A 22,897-nucleotide genomic window follows, 5' to 3' on the forward strand; every position below is an offset into this window, starting at 1 on the left:
CAAATCACAGGTCTGACAAAGTGGACAGCAGTTCATCTTTTTCTTTGGGGTTAAAGCTTCACATTGAATCAGAACATTTGGGCTACATTCCACACTGGGGGGGGGGGGCGATTCTGAATTTTGTTAGTCTCTCTGCACTTCCGGTTTGTCCTCTAAAGCAGCAGCAGAAACACTGCTATGCTTTATGACCTAAGTGCAATTTCACAATACATTTTACATAGTGACCGTCCTTTTGGCAGCCATCTATAATTAAACTTTTTTTTTCCCCTTTCAGCCCCTTCTGCACGTTTCCACCCCCTCTTTCACACTGGATCTAGCAATCATGAGACTAAATGGTGAGTCAGATTTTTTGTTTTCATGACTAATCCAGCAGTCCCAGCACTTCTTGATCAATGCAGGGGAAGGAGCAGAGAGGCCCAACTAGTGGATGATGTGTGCAGAGACTGGAATCTTCCCACTTCGCAACAGCCTACACATCCAATTATTTGGTTTGTGAAACGACAGCCTAAGTAGTTAAGTAGTTAGAAACTGTGATCCCAGAAAGAATATCTTTTTGTATATGCAAGGTATATCTCAAAGGCTATACCTTCTTACTCTTCTGTTTATCACACTGATATAAGTAGTAATGTTATGTGCAGTCACAGCTGAAGCTGCTGAATTAGATTTGTATATTTTTCATATATTCCATTTGCTGTAATTTATTTTACCTCTTACAGTATAGATATTGTCATGTTTGAACAAAAAACACAACTTTTTCAAAGGTTATAGAACAGAACAACTGGAATGAATAGGAAGGTAAGTAAGCTTGCTGATAAACAATTTTTAAGACAGTTAAGACAAATGAAGACATTCAAAAAACAGTATTAGGTTATGAAATATTAGATTAAATCTTTTGCAAGTGAATGCAAAGCAACAGTCTAGGAAAGGAAAACCTACATCATATGTTTGTTAACAGCAAGGATTTTCTGTTTCTGTTCTTGTCAACCAGATAATGAGATGTGGGATTTACTGTGAATAGCTCCCCAGAAGTACCAGCTCAGTGCTCAGCAATGGTTACGACAAGAAAATGTTAGGAATTTAGGATGAGAGCTAAAAAGCTAAGAACAAACAAGAAAAAGTACTTATTGCATTGTATAAATCAAGAGTGTACCCACATTTTGACTATAGCATGCAGATCTGTTCCTGTGCCAGAATGTATGTCTAATAAAGTTAGGAGAAGAACAGAAAAGGGCAAAGAGGATTATCAGAGATAAAAAAAAAAACAGCTTCCATAAGGTAAGTGATTAAGTAGATTAGGACCTTTCAGCTGGGAAAATAAAAGGATGACCAAGAGAAAAATAAAGTTATTTTTATAAGACAAGTACTTCTCACATGCCCATTTATTCAAATCTATCTTTAGCCACTACAAGATGACTAAGTTAGGCAAACTCAGAAAGTAGGTACTCCGGTGTGTATTTGTAGGTATTTCCTATCCTAGGTTCTAAGAGCACTTTATAAACTACAATGAATCCAGTGATAGATTATTAGGAAGACTGCTATAAACAAAACAAGCAGGTGTTTTCCACCTACTATGATTTCCCACACAATCGAGGTAAGATTTTCTTAACTAGAAACTGATTTTCTTTCTGTGCATTTGACAGTCTTCTGTATTTTTAATGCTTTCTGTAAGTTATCTTTTGAAGTTTGTATCTGCCTAACTATAGCTTTTTATATATAAAATACTGGAGCCAAGGGCTTTTAAATTTAGAAATAACTTATACTTTGTTTCTCCTTCATTAGGTTTGGAGTAAAAAATCCTTTTGGATTATTCCCCCCCTCCCCCCCCCCCCCTTTTTTTGTCCCTCCCCTTTTTAAAATCAGTAGACTGTATTGTGTCTCTGGAATAGTATCTTCAAACTCCAAAACACCTACAAACATTTTACCCTTTTAGATGTTACTTCAGAATGAAACTGATTTGCCTAAGGGCACGTATCGTGTCAATGAGAAATAACCTGAACAAAACTGAGGAGCAAAGGCTGGCAAGTCTGTTGTTTCAATATCCAAACCATATTTCTTTGCAAGGAGTCTGTTTGCCGGAGTATTTTATTGTGTTATTTTAATTACTCGAGTTGAGTTCTGGAAAAGGAGATCTTTCTACTGACCTTTTTCCAAAGGGATCCACCTAATTCTTCAATCAGCAACCTTATCATTTGGCGTCCTGTACAAGGAGGCCACCAATTCACCTGGATACATTCATCTGAATAATGAGCTAGGCATGGAGGGACAGTATAGCTCATGATTCAGTAGATGGCTCTGACCTGAGAACCTAAGTTAGCATTCCAGAAGTCAAGCTGCCTGACATGCCTTTTGCAGATTTTCAGTGCTAAGCAGCATACTGTATGAGGGTCAGAGATCTAGCTCTAACTCAGTACAAGAAAAATGAAGCTCAGAAGCCAGGTTTGAGAACCCTCATCATCACAACACATTCATTTACTGGTAAACTCAGCAGAAGAGTTAGCTTTATGCATGACTGATATTGGCATTGTACCATATTACTTCCCCCTGCAAGTCTTATTATGTAAGAACAGCAATCGTCACTTCTTGGCAACAGTTACCCTGCCATTTCACCATACTGACAAACAGTTACACGAGATATGCTAGGAGTTGAACAACAGTGAAATATTCCTATACATCAAGATTTCAGTTTTATATCATCTCATTACAGACCACAATTAAAGTAGAATGTGTACCCTATTGACAGGGGTCAACTGAATAAATCTAGAAGTAATTTACAAAGAAAATACCTTCCATTTGTTTAATGGGACGTATCACTATGACTGTAACAGAGACATCTGAACTCTATCAAATATCAACTTACATGCACCTCTGAAAAAAATCATAGATTTTAATGTTCTGCTATATGTAGCAAGCACATGGAACGCGATAAAATTACACAGCAGATTCCCACCAAAAAGGTATACATAACTATTCTGAAATTAATCTCTACTTTTACAAAATGCAGCCAATATTACAAAAAACATTTTTTTCTGTACATTAAAAAATGAAGAAAAATGCACCTAGATTTCAGTGGAGAAAACAAAGATATTGATTATTATCAGGTTTTCACAATTTAAGTGACAACATCTCAGTCAAATGATTTCAAGCTATTTTTGTCCCTTTGCTGTTTCTGGATTGAGATTTTTAGATGGAGTGCTGATCTGATTTTGTTTCATTTCTGTCCAGAATGACTAATGGATTACTTTCCTTTTAGTCCATTTACTGAAATACTGAATGGCCAAGTTCTCTCTGCCTCCAAAACATGCCTGAAGCATAGGGTTCTGACCAGTCCCAATTTGGCTAATAGTCATAAGTAATGTATATCAATAGACAGATTACTTATTGTTTAAAGCACGTGCATCTCCTAGTTTGAGAAAGATTTAGGACAAGATTTAAACCCAGGTCTGTTCTCTGAATGCTCCGTTATTGTAAGAATCCTGATTTACCGATCTAAGAACGCCTAGGCTTTTTAGAAGAATTATGGCTCAGATGTAGGGATGCTCTTGTTCCTTTACAAAATCCTCACAAACTTCTTGAGGTTCCATGTTTTGCCTTGACTGACCTCTGTAGAATTAACACAGTATGAACACAGTTTTTTCTCCAACATCCAGAAAATGGAGAAAAAAATACCAATATGACAAAAATACTTTGAAAGTTTTTACAGTAAAGTAGAAATACCAGCTAGTTTAATTTGAACAATTAAAAAGCTATTTTGTATTTACAAAAATTTTGTTAATAACCTGAAAATCCTTGACAGGTGTATCCTAAAGAAGTATCTGAGATACTAGCTTCTGGAATTAAGATACAGAGCATATAGAAATATGTTGGTATCATTGTTTGTTTATACGTGGCACTTTTTTTTTTTTTTGGCAACACAGAGCAACATTAAATGTGCAGCATGTTTTTAAAAAAGCAAACTTAAAGCACACAGGACTGACTTCACAAAAGAAAGCCTATAGACCTAATAAGGTGGGGTGAGAAGAAGAAAGAAAGAACACTTTCCCAGGCAGGTATTCTGGAAAGTATAGCAGACTCCACCCAACATTAGTAAACAGACAGTTTACAGAAAAGCCAAGCTCAAATGAGAAGTAAAATGAGGAACTCTGTAGTCAAAAAAATACAGAAGTTTACTAAATAAATTATCATTCAGTGTTAAACTTTATCATCCTGATTCTAGGAACTAAGTGATATGACCACAGGCTACAAAAATAGCTACAGAAGAAGTCACATGGAGTGATGTAATGTGAACATAGAATAAGTCCTTGCTTTTTTTAAACTGAAAAAAATTATATTCAGTGAAACTCTGGGAAAAACACAAGCCAACAAAAAAGTTAGCCACAGTGCACTGAATCAGGTCAAGGGCAGCATTCATCTGTATGCATTTGATGCTTACATCAATATCCCATAGTAGAAAAATTTGAAACCTTGGCATATGAGTGCAAAGCACTGCACAAAAGTGATGGAAAAAAAACCTTCATTTTGGGAAGAGTTACTAGCCACTTAATAGAGTGCTTTACATTCATATATCTACTTTTATACTTGGGCAGAAGAAATTATGAATCTCTATCCCCACGAAGGAGGTGCATGACTTCTCAAATATGGAGGATTTTTGATCTGTTGCTTTTCTACCATGTGTTTTTTTAAATAAACATACAAAGGAAAAATTGAGATGCAGCAGAGCAATGTGATGCAGTGCATTTCAACCTTGCCAGCCTGCTCTCCCACTCCTATAGTAATAGGCTTCAAGATAACGTTTTCCAAAGTCTGAAATATTTTGCAGAAACCTCATTCACAAGTGTAATTCATTCCTAAACGAACCAGAAAGACATTCCTAAAAACATTCCTAAACAAGCCAGAAAGAGAATAAAACAACTTCCAATATTTCTATTAGCATATATTGGAAAATGCTAGACCACAGTGCTGAACTGTGAATGGTTAAAAAGGAGATGATAATGACTGTATGCGATGTGTTAATATACTAATGCAAGCAAGAGCTTAATTCCACATGCCCTGGTGCATGAGATCATTGGCCAAGTGGCTGGATATTTCAAACCACATGAGAGAAGCAGTGCTCTTTCCAGCTTGGAATATGGCCACACAAAGTTTTAGAATCTCCTTTAAAAGAAAGCAAAATAAAGTGCTGAGTTGCACATGACTTGATAAATCCATCTTTTAGAACTGGTCTTGAATTTAAAATAGCCAATAAATGTATTTTGCGTTACCTTCTGTTTCTACCACATCGTAACAGGATTAAGGAGTTGAGCAACAGACTCATGTGGCTTTGGAGGCTGTGATAGCTCCTGGTTCTTAAAGTCACTCTTATGAGCCATCTCCATTAATTCATTCCAGTTTACTTTTATTCTAGAGTACTCAAATACTGAAATGTGATGCTTAGTACCATTTAGTTCTCTTCACAGACACAGATGATGTGTCCGAAAGATAAAACACAGAATAAAAATATACACCATAATATAGCGAGTTTTAGATTATAATGAATGACAGCTACAAAGGCCTTGGATTTAAAGCAGTGATGGGCTCAAGCTGTAGCTCTGCCAGAAACTAGTCAAGTCACTTAGGTGAGTAATTGAAATGTGCTTAAACAGATGTTAAATGATTTACTGTGAGACTATGTTAAACGTAAGAGAGATTTTCAAGAATCCCAAAATGACTTTGTTAGCAAAAGTACACATCAAGAAAAGTCAAGTAGCAAGGCAGGAACAGGAAATATCTGTAGTTAGTGGCACCTACAGTTTCTAAAGGGAAAAAAAATCATTGACTCAAAATCATGAGATTATACCAGGAAAAAAAAAATCCTGTTTAAAGATTACATCCGTCCCATGGAGGGGAGGGGTGGGGAGAGGTGTCGTTTGGTTGTTTCAACTCCCTCAGCTTCCCCCAAAAGATAAGAGGCTAGCACACATTATATTACCACCACCACACTGAAGTTTACTTGACCCCAAATTCAAGAGGTCTTTCCCACACTCACATTTCAGTCTCCTTGCTGACAGGGACTTAGTTCTGCTTCCAGTCTTAGCATCACCACTGCTAGAAGCAGCAGCCTGGCAGTACAGCAAGGAAGGCAGTTTTTCAGAAGAGTCCTGTCCTTGTGGAAGGCTGCAACCCGCAACAGGGCTATGAATTCTCATATCCTCACAGGACTGATACCAGCCTTCACCAAACTTGCATGATTCAGGGAAGTCTCAGGACTTGACAACACTGAACTAGTGACTGGGGTAAAAACCTCAGCACTGCTGTGAGTTTTGCACATGCCTGTGTTACATGGGCTATGTCTAGAAGGCTCTAAAAGGGCCATTTCCAGAGCAGCTGTAAGCACAACTTCCGTAAGCGCCCATACCTACTGTCCTTCTGCACGTTCACAAGGCACCAGACTTCTCGGTATGCTCCAGCTATACCCAGGGCAGTACCACCAGGTTCCAAGCCTTCACAGATAACAGGTCACGTCGCAAATGCAATCTGAGAGGTCATCTCTGAGAGACATTAGAGACAGTTTTAATATGCAGTTTTCGGTCATGTTCTGTTCTAATTTTAAACTTTATACCTCAGTGAGGAAGGATAAAGCAAAGGTAAGCTAAACTTCACAAGACTTCTGGGCACTACTGTAAAGAAGACTCTGTTCCAACATTTTGGAGCATATTTGCAAAATGCTTTGTTCAGTTAGGGTCTGTTTACATTCCAAGGTTAGAAAATTGTTGTGCTTCCCCTGACACTTTCAATTGTATGAGGCATCAGCATTGGTTATGTGAGGGACATACCCATTCATAAGGCAGAATTCCTGCTAGCACAAGATGTAACTTGAATATTGAAAAAAAAATATATACCCAAAATACCTACTAACTGGAAAGTATGGAAAAAAAAGTATTAATGAAGGACAAGCAACTGGAAACCAAAGAAAAACTAACACTTTGAACAGAAAGAAGGATTAAAGTACACGCTAGAGCAGAAAGCAGAATAATTTAATGGCTTTAAACTAAAAAGGGGGGGGAGGGGGAGGAGGGAGAATAACTCTCAGTTATCAGTAGAGAATCTTATCATGGAAGGGCGTGCTCTCCAAAGCCACACATGCTGCATATCCTTTCCCACTAGGAAAAACTGATTGTAATTTAAGTTTGATCTTTTATGCGTTCTTACTACTCATAGTACTTGTACATTTGTTTTACACACCTGTAAAATCTAATGTCTATCTAGGAGGAGTTTCGCTAGAACACCTGCAGCATGGACAGTCTGCTCTTGCTGTCCAAAACGTAACAGAACCAAAGTTAGGGGAGTTATTCACTTATCAGCATACTGAGATGACATTATAACATATGAACATTGCAGTTTTATGGCTAGCAACCCTGTTCTTCCCATGGCCCGTGAAAGAAGGAAGAAAATTAATGCTCAGCTCACATTGCAATAGTTAGAGATGCTCAATTGTCCCTCTGGCATTATTTTATAGCAGCTATATTGATCTAAATTTGTAAATGTCAGGAGGTATGAAATGCAAATACCATCACAAATCAACAAGTTCCCTAAAGAACAAAGCTGATTACCACCTTGTTTCCAAGCTGTCATGTGACATATGTTTCTATCTTACTTTGATTCATCTAACCTTTAATGTGAAGGACAATTAAACACTGCTGAGATACGCCATATCAGGGGTTCTGGAAAATAGCAAGGAGTGTGGATTACGGATCTTTTTGGAAAGCGTATGCAGACTTTCAGTGGGAAGTTCGAAATAAAAGTTGTGTGGCAACAACTTACCTTAAATTCTTTGCCAACATACAACATTTTGTTAGCAGTAAGCTCTGGTGTCCTGAAGCCAGCTGTATATCAATAACTCCATATTTAACCCCGCAAAGGGAAATTCTTCCACATATTGTTAACGGTATGGCTCATCCAGGAGATAGTCTGTTCCTCAAGCCAAACCAAGATTATAGTCCCTGACCAATTCCTTTGAATTATGACAGCAGTGTTTCTAATTCACATGATTCTACCATGAGTAGGATGATTCTGTCCTGTGATCCAGCCAGTCTTTTGGAAATCTAGCAGCTCAATTCTTGTATCATTTTCAGCCCGGTCTGGGGAAATTCCCTTCAATTCTCTGCTACTTCTATCTCCTGAGGTAGAACATCTAGGCCATTACACCACAAGGCAGATGGATCTGTCCTTCTCTCTTTCAGGAGACAATATGATTTTTTCCAGCTTAGGTTAAATAGGTAGGGCAGTCATTAATGCCATCTTCATAGGAGGAAAGGAAACAGAAAATGTCCAGAAGTCCAGGCCAGCACTCATCCCCTCTCCCCATCTGTTCCTGCAAACAGCAGGCCAGCTGGGCTTTACACTCCCTCTCAGCTTAGGGGAGGTCTGAGAAACAGTTGGTGTTTCCTCTGTTTGTTCAGGTCTGAGAAGAGAACTCCAGTCTAAAAGCTGTCTTAAGCGCGTGGTAAGAGCAGGTGCACACTGCAACCCACATGGAGTAGAAATGTAAGTAAGGGCATCAAAACCATGATTAAATGAAAGCAGGCTGCTGTAACTAGTGATCAGGTGCCTCACTAACTGATGTAACCAGATAGAATGGTGGAACAGAGCGTGGGGTACTGCTGGAAGCGTTTATAATCAGGCAGTTTCAAAAGTTCCTGTACCCCAAAGGCAAATTGCATTCTATACATTTAGGACAACTGGCAACATTACAGAGCCAAGTTCAGAGTGCTCAGGATAATCTAAATAAAACACATTCCCTCCATATGCTTTTCTTGGTTTTGTTGTGGAAATTTTCTTCCTTGGGATATTTTGGCATCCAACCTGGGCTTTTTGAAGTTATTTCTGCAATACCACCACTAAATTTATAGTTAAAGACATTTTCCATTTCCATTCATCCATTTGTTTTCCTATCACGAAGCATATTGGAGAGGGAAGAGTCTGGCATTTTAGCTTCTACTAAGTATGAAAGGGGATGGTGCTAGGAGAGAAAGATAGTTAAAAACTCTTGGGGGAAGGGGAAAAATTGCTGTGGTACTGTACACAAAAGGCTCGAGTAGGATGTTTCTGCTTTAAAGAAAGTTAGTTCTCTGCTCCTTAACCTCCTAAATAATTCAACTACGTAAACCTGCTTACAGAATAAACTGCAAGTTCTACATAGAGCCTCCTTCAGGTTTGACTTTTTTTTTTTTGCTTCTTTTATCTGAAGGGAGGAATTCAGGTTCATTTATGCTACAGTGACTGCAGCCTCCTGTTTCCTAGCTTGAGTCCCATAACAGTGCAACTTTATTTGCCACCTGCAAAGCAGTTCTCTCTGGATTAGAAATCACTTCCAACACATCAAGTATTCTGGGAAGAGCCCCCACCTCCCAAAAAAAAAAAGTTTTAGAGGGTAAAGACAGGACCATTTTTGAAACTTGTCAATAAATCAAATAAAAAGTTAAGGATAAATTCTCTCTCTCTCTCATCTGCATGCTAGGTCTTCAAGTTCTGCCATAACTGAGGTGGATACCCAAACCCAACTCTGGTGACTGCTTCTCAGTAGGTCTTCCAGTCTCTCCCAAGGGAGATATTTTTCTTTATAGAAATACACATTAATAGGAGCAAAATCCTGAAGCTTATTTTGTTCTAAGCAAGTGGCCTGTTTGCTACATTATTTGCTAATTTGGAATGAAGGACTGTCATTTAAACCAGAAGCTTTGTCTTGGAACACTGAAACCTTTCCTGACAAAAGCTTCACCAAAATAGCTCAACTTCCATGCAAAGCTTTTGGCTTCGAATGTCATTTTCCAAGGAAAAAACATTTTGTTGAAAGATTCTTGATGAGCTCTTTCTAAACTGAGATACATTTTGAACAATCACTGTGCAAGATAAGGAATGTGAAAAATCATGAGCTTTATCAGTGTCATCCAACAGATGCATTTTGCATAAGTAATTAACTTGAAATAAATATACATAAGCATTCTCTGCTGGTTTGCAGTTATTTTCAGGGTATAGCAAGTAATCTAACACTGCATCTGAAAACAGCTGCAATTTATAGATGAGTGATTTTTGCATATGAATAGATTTTTTTCTGCATATGACTAATTTTTACTTCTGAAAGAGATTAAGCATCTTTTCCTTCCTGTTAGAAAGCAATTACAACTTACTTGGACAATTGCTTTTTTGCTTGTTTGAAAGAAGTATTGCATTTGCCAGTATTGAACAATACAGCTAGATTGAAGCTATATTTCATTTTTAACTTTTTTTCAGTTGCTTTTGATATTCCTCAACAAATTCCACTGGAGCAGAATGTTAAGGCCCAACTAGTGATAAACCACATGACTCTAAGCAGTTAAATTATGTGAACCTAAGAGAATCTGAATGTTTTGAGTTATCTTTGTGCTCATTTCAAAACATATCTAATACATCGTGTTTTGTTCAAGCACTTACAATATATGCTACATTGCAAGAGGGGACGTGATCAGGTTATATACCTGCCTGTTTTAGTATAGGTAAAGAAACAAGTAATAGTAGTGAGAAGAAGTTATCATGGGTATCACCATAGAAAGCAGTTTGAATCCTGTAGGGGCTCATTAGTATCTATGCTCAAGATGTTAATATTGTTACATGTCCAAAGTTCAATAAAACTAAGATATGCGTACCAATCCCACGACACAAGCTTCACTAGGACCGTTGATATACCCTTTGTAGGTAATTCAAGTGCAACATTTGAAAGGGCTCGACATTTATGATGTAGGAGCCACTGGATATTTCAAGCTTCGGACCTACTTCCTGGCACTACCATTTCAAAACTACGTTTTTCTTGGATAATCTCTGATCACTGCTTGCACAAAGATTAAAGTAAACAAGACAAGCATCATGGTAAACACCTAGTTTCCTCAATGATTTTTCCTCTCCACTAGTGGAAGACTGACTTGAATATTCTGTGTCTTATTATTACACCATAGAAGAGGGACCACCAAAGCTCTGTTAACATGCCCAATACGTTTTTGTTTCTCATCAGGTCTTTCTAAAAGAAAGAAAAAAACAGCACAACATACATGTAAAAGCTAGCAACATTGCATTAAGATTTCTGCACTGTTCAAAAGAGCAATGAAATACTGCATTTTGCTTGTTGAATTAAAAATAAATCCACTGGTAGTTGGAGACAGTTAAGCAATGAGATCATATCTTTTTATAATCTCAGAATTTAATGTGTAATTGAAACCAGGAGAACAAAAACTGTCTTTTTAAGACAAACTGTATCCATGGAGTACGTATGAATTCGCATTTGGAGATGCAGGATACAGAAGGGTGGGACTTGGTGCAGTTTGTCATAAACCGACAGGGTTCCATTTGTTGTAAGCAAAGAGATAGTGCAATAGCATAAATAATATTTTTCATATCAATTGATAGTTAATAATTTAAAGTTGCAGTGGATGGGGAAAACAGGAAGCACGACAAACACTGGATAAAAAGTACTGGTGTGAAAGCTACACTGGTACTTCAAGCACAAAGTATTCATTTCACTAAACTATACCAAAGAATGATGATCCTGTTACTCCATGGTTCATCTCTAGTACCTTTGTCCATAAATAAACACTTCAGTCAGTAATCTCTTTCATTTACCATGATCCTGATCAGAATGTGACTGTTCATTATGTACCATAGCATCTATTTAGCTTAAGAATAGTAGTATAATAACCAAATTTGAATCTGGGTACTGATATAAAGCTCTATTGCACAACACTAAGTCTAAAATTTCTAAGACATTGCTCTGGTTTTATGTAACAGTTCTTCTTCATTAGCCTATTCAGTAATTTGTGTAATTCTTTGGAGAAATAATTTTTCCACAAGTCCTCCTTAGCAAATAAACTTTGAGTAGGAGTAGCATATGTTTATGCAAGTTAAAAATTCACAGCTCTTTAAACAATTTCAATTGTTTGGATATTCCTGATGGAGGTCAGACTATCATGGAATTCTTGCAGCTTTGTGTTTATACAGAGAATTGGGAAGGTAGGCAAAGCATATATTTGGGGTTTTGAGACTTTGAGGAAAGAACTGGGAGCTTTTGGCAACATGTAAAGGAATCCAAACGCAAGCCTGTGAAAGAAACCAAATTCAGGAAGTTGCTGAAAAACACTTTGTAGGAGGCATTCACTTGCAAGATTGGACCGAGCAATTAAACTGGCAGGGAGACTGAGGTAGGCAGGTTGGGTGGAATTGAAGCAGGTTTGGGGTTGTTTTTTTTTCACAGCACTACACTAAGCTAGTTCTTACAGTTTAACTCTGGCCAATGGATATGTCATTAATAAGCAAAACAGGATAGTATAAAGTTCACAGCATGAAGTTATATTAATTTTGGTATTCTAGACATATTTGAATGCCTCTTAAAGAATTGAATCTTCTGTAAATCTAAAACTAATCATTTTGCATTAAGTAGCATATCGTGAATTAACGCAGTATTTGGGCGGTCTTACACTACTAGTCTTTCAGGTAAAGGTTCCTACATTCACATCAGGAAAAAAGAATGGTTATCTGGGGAATAAAATCACTACAAGAAGCCCCTCCTGTACATGCTTATACACATCAAAAGCATCACAATATAGAGATGGAGGCTTTAATGGGAAACGGTTAATCTGAATAGTGGATGATAATATAGCCAATTGGGCTGCACATTGATAAGTTTGTAAAATAACTGCAGTGACTGTGTAAATTCCTGAGTGCTGGTTGCTTCATTCAGTGTTGCCACATAGGCCCCAAGATGTGTATGCATATAAAGCATTTCTAAGTAGTACTTATCTAATGTATGAGCTGAACACATACGAAGGGGACACCGAGCTGTCACAAGGATCTGTTACATACTTTGTGGAAACATAAAATTGGAGCTGTCTCCAGTCCACATGTAAAATTAGTTCTAGTGTTTAAGAACTTTTCTTAACTAACATTATATACTAGGCACTTAGCTCTCTCCAGACAGCAACCATATATTTTTGTATTTAGTGGGCAACGTATGGTGTACTGTTCAGAGTAAAACCATCCCCACAGACAATTTGAAACTCTTTCTCATGACAACACAAGATTTGTAAGTATATAGCCAACTTTAATATATAATCTGAAGAAGACCAGAGCTGCTTCTACACCTTGAAAACATTATCTTTGATTAAACAGTGATTACCATCTTCCCTCAGATTAAAAAAAATATATATATGTGTATATATATATTTATGTATATAATTTCAAAATCAAAGCCTTGTACTTACTGCATCTTCTTCTGCATGTCATCTGATGGCACTGGGAACAGATCCCAGCATCCCAGAATGCAGCCTGGCAGGTATTAGTCTCCTGCTTATAATAGACTCTCTAATTGCAATGCATTTTTTTCTCTTTTGAACTAGCTAGCTAACCTGTAATTTTTCTCGTTATCTGCCCAAAGCTAAATGAAGTATCTGATACACCCAAGGAATTCCTCACCTGCTACAGGTGACTTCAGAGGGGGAGTTGCCGTCACCAAATAAGTATAAATCTACATGTAACCAGGTTTCAATAATATCCGCAGGCAAGGCAGATCGCTCATGCTTCCATTTTTATACTGTTTATTCTTATGAGAACAGTGAAGCCCTCAGCATACAAGTCTCCTCCCCTGAGCTCCAACACAAGATTGAAGCTGAGAGATTCTGATCATTGAACATGTATTGACTTGATTTAATAAGGCAAGGAGAACCTCAATGAGCAATTGCAGTTGCTGCTGCTACCCATTAGCTTCAGGTGTTAGCAATTCGGCAGATCTGCAACGAGTACACTTAAGCTTGACCCACTTTCTCCTCCCCATTTTGCAAAATCAGGGTTATTCTTGTTATTTTGCATTTGGCACTTTGCACTTAGGCAAATGTTTTGCAATAAAGCATCTTCTACTGTCACAGTTTGAGAAGATTCTGCTATTAACGTGTGTAGCTGTACAAGTCAATGCAAATATAAAGGCGGGGAGGAAGCAGCAGCAGAATTTATTGCAAATCACTATCTTGTGTTAGTGCAGCAGCAGGAGAAAAAAAAAAGCCTTGAACTACCTTGAACTAGAATACTGATTCTACTTTCCTTCTCATTTTGAGAAACACTGATTTTTTTTGCCTTTTGTTCCTTCAGCTGTTCATGTAGCCTCTTCTGCCTGCTGCCACCCTTAGTAGCAGATAACAGCCTTACTGCCCTTACCAGCTGTCTCCTTGGTCTAGATTAAGATAGTGGCTATGGGTGGCCTACTTGTCTCTCAGTGGGCAGAAGCCTGCCCTCTTTTTTTAGAGGGTAATTATGTACCTTCTCTAAGAGTGGAACTACTGCGACCAGTATAGTGCCTTTTCTTCAGCTGTTTCCTCTGTTGAAGAAATATCTTCTGCTGTTAAGCAATTTCATGGACTTCTGCTTTCTGCAAGAGCATGGAGTAGGAGAAATGAGGTTTCTTTCTCTCTTTTTTTTTTTTTGTTGTTACCATGCCCATTCTTTCATTGTTGTCTCTGTTCTGTTGTGTATGTGGGAAAGCAGACAACAATCCTGAGAATAATGTAAGAATGGTAAGACAAACCAGGCTCTTTACTCAATATATATGAGCTTTGGGTAGAAAGAAAGTCAATTTTCTTGCAAGGAGATGCAATGTTTCCCTAAAAGGCTTCCCATATGGTCTACTGGGCAAGATAATGTTGCACTAGAACTATGCAGCCTTCCCCCAGTAAATGATTTCCTTTTATTTGTAGTTAGTCATTAGATAAGCTCTGTGTATGCAACGGTGTAGCAATGTTCTGCTTCTGGACAAGTCCTTTTTGTACTATTAGCAAATCTCCACTCACCACTGTAGTTGTGTATACACGCAGAATCAAATTAAAAATAGCATGCTGCACATAAGCCAAATGCAAAAAGCCTGTAGTGAAGAAAGTAGATTCAAAGATCAGGCACACAGCCTAGGCAGTTCAGAATGAATGTTGCAGAAAAATAATTAATCCCAAGTATTCAAAGTTTGGCTTTTGGAACAAAAGGCTCAAGGTTTATCATAGAAAATCTTGGATACCCTTCACTCTAGGTAGGAGCACTGCTGTCTCTGCCTGTAGTTACAAGCTTCTATATCCAAAAGTGTTTCATATCATGTAGTTCCCGTAACTACCAGGTTTGTTTGATATCCATTACGTTTCCTAACAAAAAAGGTTGAATAATTCTCCATATGAAAGTTTGCAGAAGATAATCAGTTTTAACTAGCTTTTTTAGGCACCAATGAATAAGTAGGCAGCTTAAATTCTAGTTGCCTAAAAAAATACTAGAATTATTCCCATGTATGTAATAAGAAGGAAAATAACTCTGGTAAAAGGAAATAAAAATAAGCTGGTGGTTGGGCTTAATTTCAGTTCAGCTTAAGAAAATGTTGTCTTGCTATCCATAAATGCATGGTTTTAGTTCAAGTACTTGTTTTTGCATTTTAGTTCACACCTGGCCTATAAATGATGCACAACACATGGACAGGGGAAAGCAGCCTATGGTTCTGTAACAGCATCTAACATAGCGTGGCAAGCTTGGAAGAGCTTTCAAGGTGAACATGTTTGTGGCCTCTGCTTAGGAACAGTTTAAGTCCTGCATTGTCCACCTGCAGGTTCCCCTGTTTTAGAAAGAGAAAAGGATGCTCTAAGTCTTGTGCATGTTATAAAGCAGGATCATCTGTTTCAGGCAATCCCTGCCTGCGGGAAAGAACCTCCATGACATGGTTAAGTGTGTGGTGCTGCTTTGATCAGCGTGTTGATACAGTGGGAAAGTTTACAAGATTACAGGTATGTGTGTAGACGTTTTAAAAAAAGCAAAAACAATCTACAGGTGCAGCTAAAAATACCTCCGTGTAAAATTCAGTCAACTAGTTAAAAATGTGAGTAAAGTACTTGCGTCAAAGGGTATGAATCTGCCATCATTTAGCAAAAATACTTCTGCTCTGTATTTTTTCCTTTAGTACAATGACTTTAAGTTAATCGCTAGTTCAGTAAAGAACTGTGGCTTCCATAGTGTGGTTCAGCTTTTAGATGTGTTGTTTTTTTTTCCAGGCTTCTGTGTCCACAGAGTTTTATTTGTATGCAAACATTTGTGCAGGTGTCTGCCTGGTGTTTGGGGTGTGCAAAACCAGGGCCTGCCAAAACTTTGATTTTTTTTTTCCTAACCAATCATTTCACATACCAGAGTGTTTGAGCACCAGAGGGATGTGGTCCTCCATTTCAATTAAAGTCCACGTTCTTTATGGAACTATACATGCTTTCTTCTTGTCCTGTGAGTTAATAAGGGTACAAGGCACAGTAGAATAAAACTTTGTGTAAGAATTCTGGATTCTTTCTATAGTGTCTCCAAAGTAAGAAGGTTTCTTCTGTCTGAACCCCCTGACACTGCTACCTGATGAGATGATTCTCCCAAAATTCAAGCTGAAGATAAGAGCAGTCACTGATTGAAAATATTCAGGGGAGGGAACACGCTAAGGATCCTCAGACATGAGGTTCTTTAAGCAGGGGCTTCTGCATACCTTCTGGAGTCCACATGAGCAAGTATTAAATTTGAGTATCAAACTGAATATACTTCTATTCAATTCATTGTCAAATTCAATATACTTCTGAGTATCAAAATGAACAGGGATTCAATTAAACTTCTGTTGCAGTATGATTAAAATATATAAAACCAAGCACTTTTTTTTTTTTGTGGGAGAACTATTTAAATGTAGTAGCATTTTGTGAAGGGATCAGCTCAATAGCAAAGGGAACGTAGTTCATTTTCTTGCAAATGCTGGTCCGTTCTTCCAGCTGTGCACACAACAAGAGCACAGCTGCTGGTCTTGTTTATACAGATGGCACCACTACCCCCATTTGGCTCACCCACTGGGAGTGATTGTGCTTTGAGCACCTTTGTGCTTTGGGGGGGAAAGTACAATCAAAATTCTCTTGTTCCCCAACCTACAGAGAGGTACTGGAAAGGAGCACAGAGGGCTTCAGTGGACAGCACAATCCATGCTATAGGAACATATGAACACCAGAAAAAAGATAGCATACAAACTTCAAAAATTAAGCAGGTAGTGACCACATCAGCTACAACAACGTGATCCAGACTAGTTTGCAGCTGAGGCAGCACTGACTTAATTGTGGTATGCAGAGTAGATAGCCAACAATATTAATCTGACATGGTATGAATGCCCAGAATACCCGTCCCATTCTTTTTGCTTCAGATTTTGAAGATGTATGGGATGTCTGCCAGTGATATGAGACAGAGTATAGCTTAGGAGCTTAGAGGGAAGAATTACAGTAACCTAGCATTCAGGAAAAAAAATCTTACTACTTTTCCATTTGGTTATACCTATTCTTTTTCTTGCAGCCTGATTAATGGTAATCTTTCAATGGTTTCCATTCGACTGAATTGTTGGAAATGTAACTTGACATTACTATTAAAAACATATAAGCTCCTTCCTTGAAGCAGATGACAAACAATATGTGCTTCATTCTGAAACACAAGCGTGTATCACTGCCAAGAAAAAGGACACTGGGCAAAGGGCTTCTGATGCTTAGTGTTTGGCTTTGGTCTGTGTTTGTGAAAAAATGCACTTCCAGTCATTTGGGTGTGGGGATTTTCATGGAACAATCTTGATTAGCTTGCTTTCCTAAGAAAAGGAAGCTTATGTAATGGTTCAGTGTATCTCTCGCTCCAAATTACAGACGTGTTTAACACATGAGCCAAGGTCTCAAAAATAATTAAATTTCTACAAGTTTCTTGGAAGTCAGCAACCGAAGACAGAAAAAGGAACCATATTCATTCCCTAGCTGAAGGGAAAAAAAAAAAAAAAAAAAAAAGAGAGAGAGAATGCAGCAACCAGCCATTGTACATCACACTGTTTTAATATAACAGGCCAGCCAGGCACTGTTTAGCCACAGCATCTGAGGTTTTTGCCCTATGGGGGTGACAGTGGAGTAAGAAATATAGTAAGATATCCTTATCTGCTGTTACAAATTATAACGTAGCTGGGGCACCAAATAATTTAAACACTGGATGGAAGTATACACAGCATTTTGGTCATTGGCTAGAGGATCATAATTTATTTCATGTAGCACTTGAATGGGTGAGGGTGGGCAATAACTTTTGATCTCTCTTCAGGATCATTTTCATTTGCCCAGATTACCCAGATTCAGAATGAGAATCTGAACCTATCTACTGAAGTTGGCAGTAAGTTGACTCAGATTTTTATGAGGAATAAAAGCAGTGCATTGATATAACTGTGTAGGAAACTTTGTCCAAAGTCATTAAATGCCTAGCTTTTTTTTTTTTTTTTCCCTCATGGCACAGCCATATCTGTGTCATTCCTTTTTCATTTATTGTTCTAAGCCCGGATTCCTTAGATAACTTTGCTAGAGACTTGAGTTTTATTGTAGATATGGAAAACTGCCTAAAAGTTTGGCTCTGTGGTTGTTCTGGCAGCATTCCTGCCTCGCTGATATTCAGATGCAACACATCCTACTTGCTCCAGCAATCACTCTTTAAAACAAGGCAGAAAATAATGGACACCAAACAAAATGATCTCTGCCACTACCTTAGTTAGCAGCTCCAGAAACTCATGAAAATGTTTTGTGAGCTGGATCTTGGGAGAGCTAGTCCTAATTCCTTTACACTGGTTACGTGGGCCTTAAATATAGCTACAGGAAAAGGGGCAGCGTTAGTGTAGACGTCACTAAACCCTGCTCAGCATTGCAGATCTTGAATTGCCAATGTTTGTATGGCCAGCCGATAGCCAAAGAATTTCAGTAGCATACTCCAATCTGTCCACACAGTTCAGTTGTTCTCGGTGCCAGTTTGGCTAGCACCGGCTGCTGACAATAGTGAAAATGCATGCAAAGACACCTGGGGTATATTAGGCAACGCAGTTAACAAAAACCTAGCTGACTTCTGTGAAATACTTATGGCTGCATACAACCAAAAGAAAAGGTATAGAATAATAGATGGAGTTACTTGAAGCATATAAGGATAGTATGCTAGATTTTAAAGCTATCTGAGAACATGACACATAATATACACATCTGAGTGGTGTAGATAACCATGCCTGCTTGGTGTTTCCAAGTACAAAATTCTGATTTCTGTTGCTTGTTAGTTTGCCAACAGTTTGTTTGGGCTGTAAATTTTCATGCTGGCTCTCTGCCCTAGGGTGATTTTGTGGGTGTGGGTGTCCATGTGGATACAAGAGCAACAGTCGATCAATTTCTCAGGAAGGAAAAAAAAGTAAACTTTACTCTTTTAAGGATTTTTCAACTATTTATTTGAAGTTGTAGTGTACCCAGTCTTTCAAGCAAGTGCTTCAAATTGATGAATTGATTGATTTGGTTAAAGATGTGTCTACTGACATCTTTTAGACTGATAAAGTTCCCCTTGCTGGTCATCCACCAGATTTATTTAGAGGCTGAGTCACTTGGTCATTTGCAATCCCCAGCAAACAAATAATAAACAGCAGCAGCTCCTACATGGCTGCGAGGGGCCAACATTGTGCCTGGTGTCCTTCCTCACAGTGGGGTTTAAACACTGAAGCCCTGAAACTTAAAACATCTGTGTGAAACCTCAAGAAATTTGTGCACGTTGCCCAGGGCATACCCCATGATCACTGGTTGCACTGTTTGGACGTGATAATGAGAGAACACAACGCCCAGACTTTGGATGAGACTTTTAACGTGTTTACTTACAAAGTACCTCAGAGGGACAATAAGAAGAAAGTCCCCTCCTTCCTTCTAACACTTGGTTTCCTCACTGCACTTGAACAGATCTGGGACTGTGCTAAGCAGCTTTCAGGTTTCCATGATTCTGGTTTGCCTTATCTTGGCTTCCCTTCAGAACTTCTACCTTTTCTACTTCTACCGAAAGTCAGCTTATTTTGACAGCGCTCTGTCCTACCGTTAAACTGGATCTGTCTGGTACAGAAGTCTGCTCGTCTCTTCCTCTGTGGTGGTCGTAGCTTCCTGTGAGCTTCAGTGAGTCTGGTTAGGTTCCTTCACCAAGAGTGGCAACTGTGTGTCCTTGAACAACTTACTCAGTCTCTGCCTCAGTTCTATGTTTTGGAAAATAATTGGTATTTCATGTGCCTTACCTTTTGTCTTGACCTCTGTTTCAGTAACAAGAAAAGGTAGGGTAGGGTTGCATACTAGGCATGTAATCGCTTATTTTTACTAAGCTGCAAGAGGAAGGATTTCACAAGAACCTCAACATACAGCACAAGACTGAGGGAGTTAAGAGAAGCTAGACTTCTCTGGCAGCTGAAGAAATTAGGAGTCAGGCAGAAACTCCAGACCTTAATGACCTGGCTGATACAAGCTTAATAGAGGGGATGCTATTGCTTTCTTTGGGGCTTCTGACCTGCTGTCAGAAATTCTCCCTCTCTGGACAGTCATCAAAACACTTGACACTTTTTTCTATCATAAGATACAAATGGCTGTTACATCCTTAAAATGAATTCCAAATACATGGCTGAAATGTATTAAACCTCAGACTATCTAGGAAAAAAATTAAAAATCTTTGGGAGGTGAGTTTGACAGGTTTTTGCTCTAATGAGAAATGTAACCTATGCAATCATTTTTATTAAACAGGGGCTTCAAAGAATTTGTTCTATGGCTGAAACAACAATTTGATGAGATATTACAGGAGCCCAGCAGGACTGAGAGCAAGGAGTGAACCCTCTTGTAGGTGTGTGTGTACAGTGCCTGGCTCACAGGGCTTCTGATCCTGGCTTAGCCTTCTGGCTATTTCCTAATGGGGTGAGTTCCCACAGCAGCTCTGCCTTGAGTCACACTAAGTCAGGCTCACTAACCCGGTGACTTCCATAGCGTAACAGAGCAATGTATTTAGTTCCTTTGTACTCTCAGAATCTCTCACTGTATGGTGAATTTAATCAGCTATTAAGCTGCAAACCTGATGTGCTGCAAAACTATAAAGGAATACGTCACGTTCATATACATAAGTAACAGGTATTTTGCATCCTTATTTTTTAGGTGTCTTTGTTTAGAACACACACAGCCTGAGACGATGTGAAAGAGCTTCAAATGCCTGCCTGCTGGTTCCATTAGCTTTTCCTCTGATGCAAAATAAAATATATAGCTCCAAATTTGTACTATGAAGCTAACGAGAGAAATTAAGAAATATAAATTAGCAGTACAGTTTTTAAAATACTTGGATTGTGCCTTTTAAATTATTATATGTTACTATAACATTTCATTTTAACTATACTATTAAAAATCATAACTCATGAAATGCTGCACGTTGGGTACTTTCGGGTCACACAGTTGGGACAACAGAGGTTCTGTCTCCGAATGTTAGAAGGACCCCCAAGAGAAATACCTGTGCAGTTTTAAACACCCACTTAATTCTGGCAGGAGGTCACTTCTAGGTTTCTTTAGAAAGCACAGTGTGAGCTACCAAACTTAAGACAGATCAAGAACCAAGGCCATCCCAAAATTGCATAACGTTACAAGGCCAAGGAAGTAAGGTATTCGGTCCTATTGCTCCATCCCCTGCAATAGAATCCATTGCAGTAATGCATTGAGAAATTGAGTTAAGAGCTAAGAGGGGGCATTGTAACATCTCAGCAACCTGGAACAGGGCTGGTAAAGGTACACAGGGCTGGACTTTCGGTTTGCTATGAAGGAGCAAAACTTCACAGCTCTCGTGAATGCTAATGAGTCCCATGACTAAACCGTGGCATACTTTGAGAATGCAATCCATAACACATATAATCTCAATCATCATTTGGAAACTTCTGACCTATATGCAAACTTCCAAGGAGCTACTGCAGATAAATTATCACTGCAATTACGGGTAGCCATGGAGCTCTAGTATTGTGTATATATAATACATTGTTATGCAAACACACATCTACTTTTAAACCTCCGCTTCACCGTCATCGTGGTTTTAATTTCAAAGCATCAAAAAGGAGGCAAAAATAAAGTCTCTTGCAAAAAGATCTTGATTATATCTAGCAAGAATTTTTGCAAACAATTCAAAAACAGGCAGTCTGGAAATCCTAAAATGGAACTGTGCTAGTGAGGAAAGGACAGTTGCCCTTAAAAGTTGTCCTTAAAATGAAACTTTTTACTTAATAAAATCTAATTCTTGTGCTGGTTTAATGTTAAACAGGAAAAGACAATTTCATAGATAATTGCATCTTTCCTCAGAACACAAGGAAACTCCCACCAAGTTTTTTGTGAGAAATTCATAAAATGCCTCCTAGAAGTAGCACTCATTTCTTCCTATCTGAGCTCAGATTCGTTATTGTAACCTTGTGAAGCAGTATTTAATCCCGCAGGTATTTAATCTTGATCATTTAGCCTGGACATTTCACAGATTAACTAATCTTCTGTATGTCACTGTACAAAAAAAGAATTTAAAAGCTCTGCAAAAACTGTGAAAATAATATTCCCCCACTCATCCCCCCTGAGACTCACCAGAGCCTGAAAATGCTTCCCACGCCCAGCTAGCCTGCTGGCACCATCAGGAGTGGTTTTCATCCGAAGGAGAAATCCGAAGACTGAGAAGGGATCCCATCTGGGAGGATTTTGGTAAACAGAAACAAAGTGTACCTGGGGTTAACAGTTCTTAGCAGAGCAAAGGCAATAAGCTGAGACAGAACGATCTGCCTCTCCAAAAGGCTGTAATGCGTTCTTTGTGTTAGCAGAAATACCTGGACCCACACACTGAACTCTTGAGCGTCACATGGGTGACAGAGCTAAAAAAGGCAAACCCATAGGCTTAATTTAAACTGCCCCCAATATGTTAGTGTTTTCCCCTGAGACAGCTTATGTGTCTCTTCAAAACTTTTCTACGATTTTCCTGGAATTTTAATATCCCTCTCTCTTTGGTTTCATACTTTTAAACTCTT

The 22,897-nt window shown here is 38.5% G+C and overlaps 1 protein-coding gene across 2 annotated transcripts in view; it reads right to left on the bottom strand.

The window, feature by feature from the left end:
- Nucleotides 1-22,650, bottom strand: part of RAF1 (Raf-1 proto-oncogene, serine/threonine kinase) — a 78,379-nt gene extending 55,729 nt beyond the window's left edge. Inside the window, exon 1 of one of the 2 annotated variants that reach the window (XM_035558302.2) lies at nucleotides 22,464-22,650. The gene's annotated coding sequence lies outside the window, so the exon portion shown is untranslated. Of the gene's footprint in view, nucleotides 1-6,391; nucleotides 6,523-22,463 lie in introns of those variants that run through there. The other variant, XM_050712770.1, reaches the window with a different exon arrangement.
- Between the last annotated feature and the right edge of the window lie 247 nt (nucleotides 22,651-22,897).

The sequence above is a fragment of the Cygnus atratus genome, chromosome 10 (assembly GCF_013377495.2).
Source record: "Cygnus atratus isolate AKBS03 ecotype Queensland, Australia chromosome 10, CAtr_DNAZoo_HiC_assembly, whole genome shotgun sequence".
NCBI classification, from domain to species: Eukaryota; Metazoa; Chordata; class Aves; order Anseriformes; family Anatidae; genus Cygnus; species Cygnus atratus.